This window comes from Meriones unguiculatus, chromosome 9 (assembly GCF_030254825.1).
Source record: "Meriones unguiculatus strain TT.TT164.6M chromosome 9, Bangor_MerUng_6.1, whole genome shotgun sequence".
Taxonomy (NCBI): Eukaryota; Metazoa; Chordata; class Mammalia; order Rodentia; family Muridae; genus Meriones; species Meriones unguiculatus.
In genome coordinates, this window is record NC_083357.1 from 88,529,600 (window position 1) to 88,543,959 (window position 14,360).

Here is a 14,360-nt window from a genome sequence, read left to right on the forward strand (position 1 = left end):
GAGAGAGGGAGACATTGTAGGCACTTCTTCAGTAATGTATCTTACATTATCTCATGACTAGGGTGACTATAGCTAAAGTATTTATTAGATTCTTAGTTTCAACAAATGATTCAGTACTTAATCATAATTTCTCCTATGAAAGAAGAACATGAATATATGTTCTAAGTGACTAAGTTAAGTATTAAAATTACTTAATCAAAGCTACCATCCACGCAACTGTTGCTTTAGATGTCTAAAATAGATTCCAGAGACTTGTGTATTCAAAACATACTTCAGTTTGTCTCAGAGATATCCCCACCTGTGGGATCTGGTCTCTCCATTAGCCCTCTGTCCTCTGGACCCTGCTCTCCTCATGTCTGATCCCCACCCTTCTTTTTCTCTGCACTGCTTCTCCTATTCTGTCCCATCTCCTCAACCTCTTCTACTATTTGTTCTAGTTCCTCTTGTGAGGAAGATTCCAGCATTGTCCATTAGGTCCTTGTTATATAGCTTCATTGAGTCTGTGGATTATAATATGGTTATCCCGTACTATATGGCTAATAACCACTATAAATGAGTTTATATCATGTGGGTCTGGGTTACCTCACTCAGGATGATCTATCTAGTTCTATCAATTTGCCTGCAGAGTTCAAGGTTTCCTCAATTTTAATAGGTGAGTAAATGTACAATGGATAATTTTCATTATCCATCCTTGGGTTGAGGCACATCTGGGTTGTTTCCAGTTCCTGGATTTTAAAAATAAATTTGCTATGAACATAGTTAATCAAATTCTCAAGTTAATATGCTCTCGAGTATATGGAACAAGTGGAGCACTCCTCCATTTCTTGTGGAAGTGCAAACTTATACAGCTACTTTGGAAATTAACCAGAATATTGTTCATAGCTTTATCTCAAGACCGAGCTATACTCCTTAGCACTTACACAAAAGATGCTCCATCATACAAGAACATCTGCAAATTTTAATTTCATCTGATAATCTTAGGATTTTTGTTTCATTTTATAATGAAGTGAAGCCCATATACTTTTTGCATTTTCTTTTTGTTTTATCTAATGTGTGGTATGTGGCTAATGTTCTGTCTTAATAGGAAAGTTTACCGTGCTACAGTACTGAAAAATAACAGCAAAGTGATCATTACAGGTAAGCTAGGTTATGATTAGTATTAATTTTATTTTATTTGCAGATTAGAGAGCTCTGTTAGATGCTGGATGGCTCACGATATATTCTGTATTTTTGAAGTTGAAAAAAAAAAGCTACTAAAAGCATGGCCCATGGAGAGGAAACACATTTTTCAAGCTCATGGGGCTTGAAAAATGGCAACAGCAATCTCCACAATCAGCTACTTGTACTCTTACCTAGGTGCTTACTGTGGAAGTGATAACAGACCTGTTAGCTCTTTGGTTAAGGGAACTATTTATTCTGATTTGTGACATAGACAAATCACATAAAGCTATAACACAGGGGCAAAGGCAAGTTCACATACTACGTCTATAGTAGTTATTGAGAATGGAAAAGACATTCCTTTTTTGTAAATGAACTTGGTTATAGTATAATTTCAAATTAATATTGAGATGAAAGAATGATGTTGAAACTACAAGTGAGAAACAGGGAGCCACAGAAAAGATTCTCAGGCTGGGGACAGGGCTAGACTTTGTAGAAGACTGATGGGTATGAAATGAAACTTATTCCTCATAATGATAAATCATAATAACAATTGTTTTGTCCATATAAATATGCTGCATTTTTAGTTCACTTTTATTTTTTTGTTTGTTTATTATTTTTTACAATTTATTCACTTTATTTCCTCCTTCCTCTCCTCCAAATTCTACCCTTCCTCTAACTTCTCCCCCTATAGCCCTCCCCTAGTCCACTGATAGGGGAGGTCCTCCTTCCCTTCCATCTGACCCTAGCCTATCAGATCTCATCAGAACTGGCTGCATTGTCTTCTTCTGTGGCCTGCAAGGCTGCACCCAGGGGGAGGTGATCAAAGAGCCAGCCACTGAGTTCATGTCAAAGACAGCCCCTGCTCCCCTTAATAGGGAATCTACTTGGACACTGAACTGCCATGGCTTACACCTGAGCACAGGGTCTAGATCCTCTCCATGCAAAGTCCTTGGTTGGAATATCGGTCTCTGCAGGCCCACCTGGGCCCAGATTTTTGGGCTCTGTTGGTCTGTCTCTTTGGGGAGCTCCTGTCCCCTCCAGGTCTTTCTGTCTCCCCCTTCTTCTATAAGACTCCTTGAACGTTGCCCAAAGTTTGGCTATGAGTCTCAGCACCTGCTTCGATATCTTTTGGCTAAGATCAAGTGTAGTATTTGTTCTTATCAGTTTAATATGCTGTATTTTTATGAATGCAATCATTTTTATATTTGGTCTGGTAGAGTAGCATAAGAAATTTCAAAAGTGCGTCTGCTTGAAAAATAAACAGTAAATTTAAAATGTGTTAAAAAGGTTTCTGAAAAGTAGTGTACTCGGAACCACCCATGCTGCTTGGTATCACTTTTTAAGTCACTTAAAATTCTGTAACATTATGAAATTGTGAACCATTGATTTAAAGTTGGACAAAGGGAGAAATGGCCATGTACTGACCTTTCTCACAAGGTCAATGAGTAAAAGTTTTCCCTGACCTTTCTCACTTTTGTCCCACAAAGTTTCTTGTACAATAGCAATCTCTGTAATTTCTAATAAATGTATTTAATAACATGAAATACTACACATTTTTAACAGAAAAACCTCTTCTGTATCATTGTTTGTATGATACAACTGTCTGTTGTTTTTTTATTCCTTTTATTGGATCAGAAGTAAAATGATAAGTATCTCATAAGGAATATATACTTTCATGGTGCTAAAAACTCATTAGCAGAGCCACGATCATTTGCTGGTACTTTAATTTTTTTTTTCTGACTAGAAAACAAAATTTACATCGTAAAAGCCTCATTACTAGAATCTCAGGGGAGTCAATCCGTATATTGACTTTTATTCCTGAAATCTTAGATTTGTGTGTGTGTGTATGTGTGTTCTCATTTCCTTTTTAAGTGTCAAATAATCCATTGTTATTTCAGAGATAGCAAAGGGGAATATAGCTTTCTGTAGACTATGATGAAGCATGTCCAACTTCATACAGACATCTCACACTTTTGTTTATTATACGGACTTTATTTTAAAAAATAGTTTTCTTTACAAGGATGCTTAAGAAGTCCCTACTGTGAAATAGAGTATCTGTTCATGGATGTGCCTATAAGTAGTGTCAGTGAACAGTATACCTCAGACCATTTGCAGTCGAGATCCCAAAGCCCACGAAATATGGAATGGATTTGTTCTTACACAACTACTAGTTTGTTCAGCTATGTACCATGCTTATTTACCGTGTTTGGAAGGTTAAAATAATATTCATTACTTACTTGCTGCTATTTTCTAACTTAAAATCCTACCACAAATGCTGCATATTTTTTTCTTGAATATTTAGTAATTGTACAAGATGGATGCAATTCCTGCCCAACTATGGGTACATAAATTAAGACTCAGTTAATAAAAGCCAGTTAGGAAGAGTAGCATAATTAATAACAGCATGTAAATAATATATGTTGTACATATAAAAAACTCTTAGCAATGAACAATAGAATTTCAGAAGTACAATTATAATAAGCATAGAACTCTATAAAAAGTTCTATGACTATGGACAAAGATGATCAAATTTTGTCTTCAGTTGTGTTTGTTTCTTAATCATATGTAATTTGTGCTTATGTTCACACAGCTATTTAAACACTGATGAACATAATGACTGGTTTATTCCTATCTGTCAAAAAACATTTTTTTCTACCGTAAGAATACCTTAGTATTCCTTCTTATGAGAAGTATATGGAAAGTATTTACATAAACATTGATTTGCAGGAGACATTTTAAGAACTTTTCTTGTGGCCAATCAGAATATGAGAATATGAGAGCAAAGAAAACTGGCTGTATATTTCAGCAAAAGTCTACAAATTCGTAAGTGCCTTCTGAAAGTAACAAATATTTATCTTGATCCTTATAGTATAAGACGTCCTTGAAATTTACACGACATGTTAAAAAATATCTTTGGTCCTTTCTGAATATGGAAGTCTGATTACTGTTCTGTGCTATAATTTTGTATTCTTCCCCTAAAGCAAAAGTGTTTGTAAAGATGAACATTTAATTACTACAATTAACAGGGTAAAGTGTGCAGGTAGCCAATTAACAAACTGGCCACATCACACAAAATGAACTGAATCATTTGCTCATATAATGGAGATGAAAAATATGCTATGTCTGTATAAAATGCAAAGAACTTCTATGCATTTTCCCATAATTGTAATCCAGATTTTTGAGGCCTAAAAATCACAGCTCAGATTAGTAACACTTCCCTACTATGTGCAAAGCCCTGGAAACAATCTCCAGTACTGAATAATTACACAAATCGAAACATAATTTTTAAGAGAATAGTGATCTGATGAATGGTTTTCAGTGTCCTGTAAATTCTACTTATTCCTCTATCACTTTAACATCGTATTTTGTGGTGAGAAGGCACCATCCTCAGTATGTCACTGGAGACACTTTTGAAATGAAGGAGAGAGCAAGTGTGCTTACCTCATTTCAAAAGGTAATATTTAAGCATTTGTCAGACCTGAATGTCTCTTTAAACAATCCATCCCAATGCAACCCACCATGCTTATGCTCATTCACTCCCAGACTGTTACCAGGATTAACAACTTCCTTTATTCCTCTGAAAGCCAATTTACCAACTTTATTTCCCATCTCTTCTTCTCTAAAAAGCCTAATAGCTCTTCTCTTTCTATGCTTTTGTACATTGTTCCATGTTTCTATTTCTCCCTTACTCTCTTTCTCTCTCCTGCTAAAACAGATGGTTTTCCAATTTCCTGCTCCAGTGCAATCATTTGCCTCTCCTTAATCTACACTGAAACAAATGGGAAGCAATGCTAAGAAATGATTCTGCAGTGTCTTAAACACCCCAGCTTCGAATTGCAGAGAAGGCTGTAATGAGCTTCCCACTGCCCTGTGAGATAGGTGCATCTGTAATTTCACGACACATTCAAGAATTATTTTTCATTTCAGTGGACTAAAGGTAGTGTTTCTCATTCCCAGAAACCAAGGGACTATTTGCTGGCATTTTAAAAATGTTTTATGAGTAAATTTAGCTCAATGAGCTGAAGAAAAAGGTGGAAGTAAGTCATGCTGATAGACAAAATGGAAAGAAAAAGGACAGGGTTTTCTCCTAGTGCATTAAGGAGAACTCTCTTTTCTTTATACTCATTACCTGTACTTTCTCTCACTATATTCAGAGACCTAAGCAATGAATGTTTTAGAGGCTTTTAGTAAGGAATTGATTTTTGAAATCAATGGGAACTCACAAGAAATGTGATAGATTTTTTTAACACATTTTGGCAATGGAAAATACTGTAATAACCAGGAAATTAACGAAGTGGCCAATCCTTGCTTATTATAGAGATACTTTTCCTAAAATTTTTGTGAAAACTATGTTATTATATCTTCCAGGGATAAAATCCTTATTTAAAAAAAAAACACATGCACCAAAACTTTTTTTTTAATTTTATTTTTCTTATTAGTTAAATTTTGTTAATTCTGTATCCCAGCTGTATCCTGCTCCCTCATTCCCTCCCCAATCCCACCCTCCCTCCCTCATCTCCTCCCTGCCCCTTTCCAAGTCCACTGATAGGGGAGGACCTCCTCCCCTTTCATTTAGACCTAAAAGATATAATAAACATAATGAAATCTATACACCTAAAGAAGATAATCAAGAAAGCGGACACAGGGTATGATGATCAATCCTCATTTAGAAAGACAAATGGGATATGCATTGAACATATGACAGGAGTCTACTGCAGAAGACATCTGAAAGGCTCTACCTAGCAGTGTTCCAAAGTAGATACTAAGACTCATAACCAATACCAGACAAAACTTTTATTTATCACATTGATCATTAGCTTTTCTCCATTTTTTCTTATTTATTTATTATAATTTATTCACTTTGTATTCCCATTGTAGACCCCTCCCTCATCTGTTCCTTGTCCCACCCATCCTCCCCCTCTCTCCTTATACCTTTTTCAAAGTCCCCTGTTAGGGAATGTCCTCTTCTTTAATCTGATCCTAGCTTACCAGGTCTCATCAGGGCTGGCTGCCTCATCTTCTTCTGTGGCCTGGCAAAACTGCACCCCCCAGAAGGAGGTAAACAAAGGACCTGCCACTGAATTCATGTCAGAAATGGCTCCTGATTCCCTTACTAGGAAACCCATGTGGAAACTGAGTAGAATATGGGCTTCCTCTGAGCAGGGGTTCCAGGTTCTCTCCATTCATTGAGTTGGTTGGAGTAACAGTCTCTGCAGGTGCCCTGGGCCCAGATTTTTTGGCTCTGTTGTTCTCTTTGTGGAGTTCCTGTACCCTCCAGAGCTTTCTACCTCCCTCTTCTTCCATAGGTTTCTGGAAGTCTTTCCAAAGTTTGGCTATGAGTCTCAGTATTTCTTTCAATACCCTGGTGGGTAGAGTCTTTCAGCGGTCCCCTGTGAAAGGCTCCTGTCCTGTTCCTTATCTTCTCCTACTTCTGATATCTATCTTATTTGCTTTTCTGAGTGAAGTTTCAGCCTCTTCCCTAAGGTCCTCCTTGTCGTTTAGCTTCTTTAGGACTATAGGTTTTAGTGTGATTATCCTGTATTATATGGGTAATATCTGCCTGTAAGTGAGTATAAACATATGTACCTTTCTGCTTCCAAGTTACCTCACTCAGGTAACCCAGGATGGTCTTTTCTAGTTCCCACTATTTGCCTGCAAATTTTATGATTTGTTTTTAATTGCTAAATAATATTCCAGCCTGTGAATGTACCACAGTTTCTGTATCCATCCCTCCATTGAGAGACATCTAGGTTGTTTGCATATTCTCGCTATTACAAATAAAGCTGCTATGAACATATGTCCTTATTGAAGGGTGGGGCATCTTTTGGGTATATGTCCAGAAGTGGTATATCTGGATCTTGTGGTAACACTATTCCTAATTGTCCGAGAAAGTTCCAGATTGATTTCCAAAGTGGTTGTACAAGGTTACATTCTCACTAGCAATGGAGGAGGGTTCTCCTTTCTTCACAACTTCTCCAGCATGCATCATCCCTTGATTTTTTAATTATAACCATTCTGATGGGTATAAGGTGAAATCTCAGGGTCATTTTGATTTGCATTTTCCTGATGACTAAGAACTTTGAGCATTTCTTTCAGTGTTTCTTTGCCTTTTGATAGTCCTTTGTTGAGAATTCTCTGTTTAGCTCTGTACCCCATTTTTTAATTAGATTACTTGGTTTGTTGGTGTTTAACTTCTTCAGGTCTTTGTATATTCTGGATATTAGCCCTCTGTCAGATATAGGGTTGGTGAAGATTGTTTGGCTGTCGTTTTGTTCTGATGACAGTGTCATTTGCTTTACAGAAGATTTTCAGTTTCAATAGATCCCACTTATTGAAGGTTGCTCTTAGAGCCTGTGCTGTTGTTCTGCTCAGGAAGTTGTCTCCTATGCCAATGAGGTCCAGGCTTTTCCCCACTTTTTTTTTTCTAACAGGTTTAATGTGTCTGTTTTTTTTTTTTTTTTTTTTTTTTGTGTGTGTGTGTGTGTGTGTTCACAAAGTCCAAAATGTTTATTGAGCTCTTTTTTTTGGGGGGGAGGGGTTTGTTTATATTTTACTAATTACAGTTTTGTTTTTTTTCTTTTTTCTTTTATTAATTACACTTTATTCATTTTGTATCCCCCCATAAGCCCCTCCCTCCTCCCCTCCCAATCCCACCCTCCCTCCTCCCTCTGCATGCATGCCACTCCCCAAGTCCACTGATAGGGGTGGTTCTCCTCTCCTTTCTGATCTTAGTCTATCAGTTCACATCAAAAGTGGCTGCATTGTCCTCTACTGTGGCCTGGTAAGGCTGCTCCCCCCTCAGGGGGAGGTGTCTGGATTTATGTTGAGGTCTTTGATCCACTTGGACTTTCCTTTTTTTTTTTTTTGTGCAGGGTGATAAATATGGGTCTATTTGTACTTTTCTACATGTAGACATCCAGTTAGACCATTACTATTTGTTAAAGATTCTAACATTTTTCAGTGTCAGTTAGTGATTTTATCATTGTACTGTCAAATTACCCTACATTAGGTGATCAAAACTTCTGAGCTTGAGTGTTTATTTTCACAATTTTCAATTATTTTTAAAAGAAAGATAAAGCAATTATGAAAAACTTGAAATGCCAGTCCAGAAGATACCTGATAAAACAGGATCAGATGAATGGGGAGGAGGTCCCCCCCATCAGTGGACTTGGAAAGGGGTACGGTGGAGATGAGTGAGGGAGGGACTGGGAGGGGATGAGGGATCGGGACATGGCTGGGATACAGAGTTAATAAAATGTAACTGATAAAAAATTAAAAATAAAAAAAGAAAAACTTGAAATGCCATTACTAAGTTGAAACGTTTGGATGCATTATTTCATGAGCTTTATTTCTATAGATGGTCTGCAATTAAAGAAAGACATTTCTACATTACATACTGAAGAAAATATGAAATAATCCCTAGTAATTTGCAACTCACATTAAACATTACACTCTGGATTAAGTATTTAATATTGGTGAAACACAAAACTATCTTTAAAATTTCTGAGTTCCTCAACTCTTTTGTGGTTAGCCTATTGACAGCTAACGTTTCCCTATATTGCTGGTCACAATTTCTATAAAGGTTTTGCTGTATTTTCCCTCAAAATAGCCTTGTTTGATTTTTTTTTCTAACATTGAATGGCATTTTGGTATTGTACTCTACCAATCATCATTTGACTTCCTTTCCTCTGAGTTATATTATGAATATTTACACCATTTTGCATGTGTAGGTGCATGTGAATTCTGGATGACAACCCTTCTTCAGGGCGTATTTCACTGGCCTGGAAACATGTCACATAGTCTAGTCTAGTTGGTCTGTGAGTACTCAGGATCTGTCTGTCTTCATCTCTGCAGAACTATGGATAAGTCTGTGCCACCTTGCCAAGGATTTTTTTACTTAGTTTCTGAGCACAGAACTCAGATCTTACTACTGGTAAAATGAAAGCTTTATCAAAAACCATTTCTTTTTCCTGACCATTTAAAATGTCAAATTGACATTCTACCTAATCACAGATATTTCTGATGACAGTGTCATTTGCTTTACAGAAGATTTTCAGTTTCAATAGATCCCACTTATTGAAGGTTGCTCTTAGAGCCTGTGCTGTTGTTCTGCTCAGGAAGTTGTCTCCTATGCCAATGAGGTCCAGGCACCTCCCCCTGAGTGGGGAGCAGCCTTACCAGGCCACAGTAGAGGACAATGCAGCCACTTTTGATGTGAACTGATAGACTAAGATCAGAAAGGAGAGGAGAACCTCCCCTATCAGTGGACTTGGGGAGTGGCATGCATGCAGAAAGGGGAGGGATGATGGGATTGGGAGGGGAGGAGGGAGGGGCTTATGGGGGGATACAAAATGAATAAAGTGTAATTAATAAAATAAAAAAGAAAAAAAAACAAAACTGTAATTAGTAAAAAAAAAAAAAAAATAATGTGACTCTAACTTTCTAGCAACAGACAGTATTTATATTAGCCCTTATTGTTGAATGACATATATATTGAGTTAAGATATTTTTGTTTTTATGTTTTGTTTGTTTGGATTTGGCTTGTTTTATACCTGTTTTTGATTAATATTTAAATATCTAAAAGACTAATGTTTGCTCTCTTAAAAGCACTTTTCTTTCCACAGCCTCTACCATTAATGACTGAAGAGCAACAGAGTTTTTTGTATTTCCTTTAAGCTTAGAAACTCCTATGGAAGCATCGATACCACACGTTAATTGGATTTGCATGGACGCTTTACAGTGACAACCTGTAAACTGTCTTGGTGACTACAGGGTACCTGCTGGCTGTTGAGGGGATACACTGACACCGTTTCAATACTGATGACAATTTCTTGCCCATTGTAGTACTGTTGGACAGCTCTGCTTCTTGGTTTTAAACACATACACAAGGGGTAAACCAGGAAAATGCTGGCTCCAACATCCCGTGTGAACTGCAAAAGGAAAAGCATCATTTTGATATTTGAATTTTCTTATTTGTAAAATGGGTAGTTTAATGATGCGATGAATAATCATTTCTTGCACCTTTTGTTTTTATGTGTTTGTGACGAGTATGGGAATCTTTATATGATAATTGGGATAGCTGGTAAAATAAAGAGAAAATATGTGGTAATAAAATAAAATTTTAGATTTTTATGTTCTAACTTCAAATTAAAACGAGTATAATTCATAATATCTTTTCTTTCTCTGTCAGTTGGCATGACTGTAATTAAGGAAAACTATCATAAGTTAATGGGTCTTCCAAATTTACTGATTCAAAGCAAAGATACTGTGTTATTCAAGTGTACTTTGTAAGATCTCCTTCACAGATGTTTGGAAGAAGTAATTAAAGTTACTTTTAAAAATCTGAAAACTTAAAAATCTCAGAGGTAAATGTGAATCAAATCAGATAAACCCATCAATTATTAATCCTTAGGCTTTCACTGTTGAAATGTAACACAGGAATAGGATTTTTTATGTCTCTTTAAGGCTAAGAGTCTAAGCTAGCTACATTTTCCTCTCCTAAATTGGACTAGTAAATTAGCCTCTGAAATGAGCAAAATAATCTAATTGTATCTCAATAATCAAAGTTTCTTGCGTAGATCTTATATAGAAAGAAGTTTATATATTCAAAATGCGTTATCTAGAGTCAAAACAAAAGAAATACATGACTTACCAAAGCTTTTACTTTGTTACTAAGTAACAGATAAAAACTAATTTTACCACTTTAAAACGGAGCATAAACTGATAAGCCATATTTAATGTTTTTTTAAGGCTGTGGACGTCAACTTTATTTTTTATTTTTCTTCTTTTATTATTTATTGCAGTTTATTTACTTTACAAGAAAATTTAATTACTGTTGAACAGGAAGTGGCACCGGAAGTTAATTTGGAAATTATCTTCATATTACATAATGTCAAAAATAGTAGACTTTATAATTAGTAGATTTATAAAGGAAGAACAGAAATAGACACTTCAAAGAGAAATAAAATTAATAGCTTTTTTATGATAGTCTCTCAGAAACCATGAAGCTCTTATATGTTCTAAGTTTCGTTTTTAAGTTTTTGTTTTTTTTTCAATTTATTACAATTTATTCACTTTGTTTCCCAGCTGTAGCCCCCTCCCTCATCCCCTCCCAATTCTGCCCTGCCTCTTTCTTCTCCTCCACTGTCCCTCTCTCAGTCCACTGATAGGGTAGGTCCTCCTCCCCTTCCAATTGAACATAGCCAATCAGGTTTCATCAGGACTGGCGGTGTTGTCTTCCTCTGTGGCTTGGTAAGGCTGCAACCCCCCTCCCTCCTCAGGGAAGGTAATCAAAGACCCAGCCACTGAGTTCATGTCAGAGACAGTCCCTGTTTACATTACTAGGGAACCCACTTGGAGAGTGAGCTGCTGTGGGCTATATCTGCTGAAGGGGACCTAGGTTATTTCCATGCATGGTCCTTGGTTGGATTATCAGTCTCAGAAAAAGCTCCCTGGGCCCAGATTTTTTGTTTCTTTTAATCTCATGGTGGATCTTCTGTCCTTTCCAGGCTTCTGTCTCCCCCTTCTTTCATAAGATTCCCTGCGCCCTGACCAAAGTTTGGCTGTGAGTCTCAGCATTGGCTTCGATAATAACTTTGGAAATCAATCTAGTGTTTTTCTCAGAAAGTTGGGAATAGTGCTACCTCAAAATCCAGCTATACCACTCCAAGGCATATATACAAAATAGGCTCAAGTATACAACAAGAACATTTGCTCAACCATGTTCGTAGCAGCTTTATTCATAATAGCCAGAATCTGGAAAAAACTTAGATATCCCTCAACGGAGGAATGAATACAGAAATTGTGGTATATTTGCACAATGGACTACTACTCAGCAATTAAAGACAAGGAAATCATGAAAATTTGCAGTCAAATGTTGGGAACAAGGAAAAATCATCCTGAGTGAAGTATCCCAGAAACAGAAAGACACACATGGTATATACAACCTTACAAGTGGATATTAGACATATAATGTAAGATAAACATACTAAAATCTGCACATCTAAAGAAGTGAAAATGAGGGCCCTGGGTAAGATGCTCAATCCTCATTCAGAAGGGCTAATGGGATAGACATCAGAAGAGGAAAAGAACAGGGAACAGGACTGGAGCTTACCACAGAGGACCTCTTAAAGACTGACTAAGTATTATTTTTAATATTCCCAGAAAACAATTTTCGAAGTGGGCTACTGTTTTTGCTATAGGTGAATTTGAAAACAAGCAAATGATGAGTAAGACAATGAAGGATTAACAAGAGAAATAAATGCCCAAAATACAACCTTGTCTTAACCTGCTATGTGAATAATGCATGAAGAGTGAAGGTTTCCCAATGATGCTACATTAGCAACATTTGAAGCTGTTATAGAAGTAGTTAAATGAATTATTGTGTGTGGATTTTCATCCCTATGTATTTTGTGGAAATTTAAAGTTTACGTACTTCTGGAGTGTATATGCAGTATTTTCATTAATGAATATTTACTTAGCATATGTTTGATTTGATTATTACATATGTACACATATATGTTTTGTCCCTTGATGATAGAATTATTTCTATCTCCTTCATTGTCTCAACCCTCTTCCTCTAAGAAAATAGTTCTCTCCTGTTTCCAAATATTGTGTATTTAAGTTCACATACATCAGTCCTCATTTGTACATGAAAGACTATGTGGTATTTGTCTTTTGGGCATTATCCTTCTTTTTTTTTTTTGACATGATGGTTTCTAATACCATTCTATTTTCCAATACATAAAATTTTGTTTCTTAGTTGCTGAAAGGTACTCAAATATATATATATATATATATATATATATATATATATATATATATATACTATATTTTCTATCTCCACCAATGTCTCTTTTTATAAAGGTTTTTATATTATAATGTGGTTATATTTTATTATAAAATATGCAGTCATTTTGACTATGTGCATGTATCTGAGCTTCTTGCATGCCTAGTGCCAGTGGAGGCCAGAAGATAGAATTGAATTCCCCGGAACTGGTACTTCAGCTGGTTGTAATCAGCCATTAGGTGCTGGGTAGTAAACTCAAGTCCTCTGCAAGACTAGCAAGTACTGATAACCACTGAGCTTTGTGTCTACCCTTCCATTCATATCTTAATTGACACTGTAGCTGATTGCATCGCTTGGTCACTGTGAAAAGAATAATAAACACGGACGTGCAGGGGTGTTTTGTTCAGTGGTAGAACCCATTATTACCATGTGTGAGATCCTGAAACCAATCTCCTGTGCCTTCCTGCAAAATAAAATCTGCTAGGTGTCCCTGCAAATATTGTATTATCTCTATAACTGAAACTAGTTAGTAGTTTTTCCTATGTTCTGAAAATGATATCCCTTTTACAGACATTGCTCTACCCTGGGAAAACCCCACCAAAGCCTGTGTGCAGTGCACCAGAGGGACCAAGCACAGTACAAAGCAGTGAAACCATTTTCAACAATTAGGCCCCCTTTTTCTGAGGGCACACTTTCCTTGGTTTAACTGATACACTATATCCATTATTAATAAAACAGTTAAACTAGACATGATAAATCCTCTAATGGAAATGGAAAATGTTTTAATATTAAGTAAAATAAAATCTTAATCCAAAAAATATTGGTGCCTCTCTTTCATGATAACTGAGAAGACAAGGAAAAAAGAACGGCATCTCATTTGGTCTCATTGCAGTATGTGAAGCTTCATAAATGCTGGCAAATTGACCTTGTGTAATAGTTTCAATTACATTAATCAATATGACATACTTCTTTCAGAGGGCATTTAAAAGTGTCGTGTTCTTGATGCCATTCATAAATATCATGTTGGAAAATCATTTATATTTGGAAATATTTATCTCTAGAATAGATAAAAGTATTAAATATATAAATTTCACATTGGTATTATGCTTCAAAAAGTCAGTATCTCAAGATAAATTAAATTTGTTATTTTATGATTGTAATCTGCTTGTGAATACTTTCCAATTATAAAACATAGAATTAATGAAAGTCATTTGAATCTATCAAAACTTGAGTCAGAAATTTTGTCAAAAGCACTGACATAAATGCACTGGCAATTTCTTTGAAACAGTCACAGAATCCACACAGCAATAATTTGCGAAGACTATACATATAAAGATTGTAGTTGGGAGAGAAGCAGGTTTGATCTTCATGCAAAACTTACATCCCATAACTATCCACTTTCACTCTCTTG

The 14,360-nt window shown here is 36.1% G+C and overlaps 1 pseudogene; it reads left to right on the top strand.

Moving 5' to 3' along the window:
* Positions 1 to 2,273: 2,273 nt before the first annotated feature.
* Positions 2,274 to 2,388, top strand: LOC132656710 (U2 spliceosomal RNA; annotated as a pseudogene).
* The last annotated feature ends 11,972 nt before the right edge of the window (positions 2,389 to 14,360 follow it).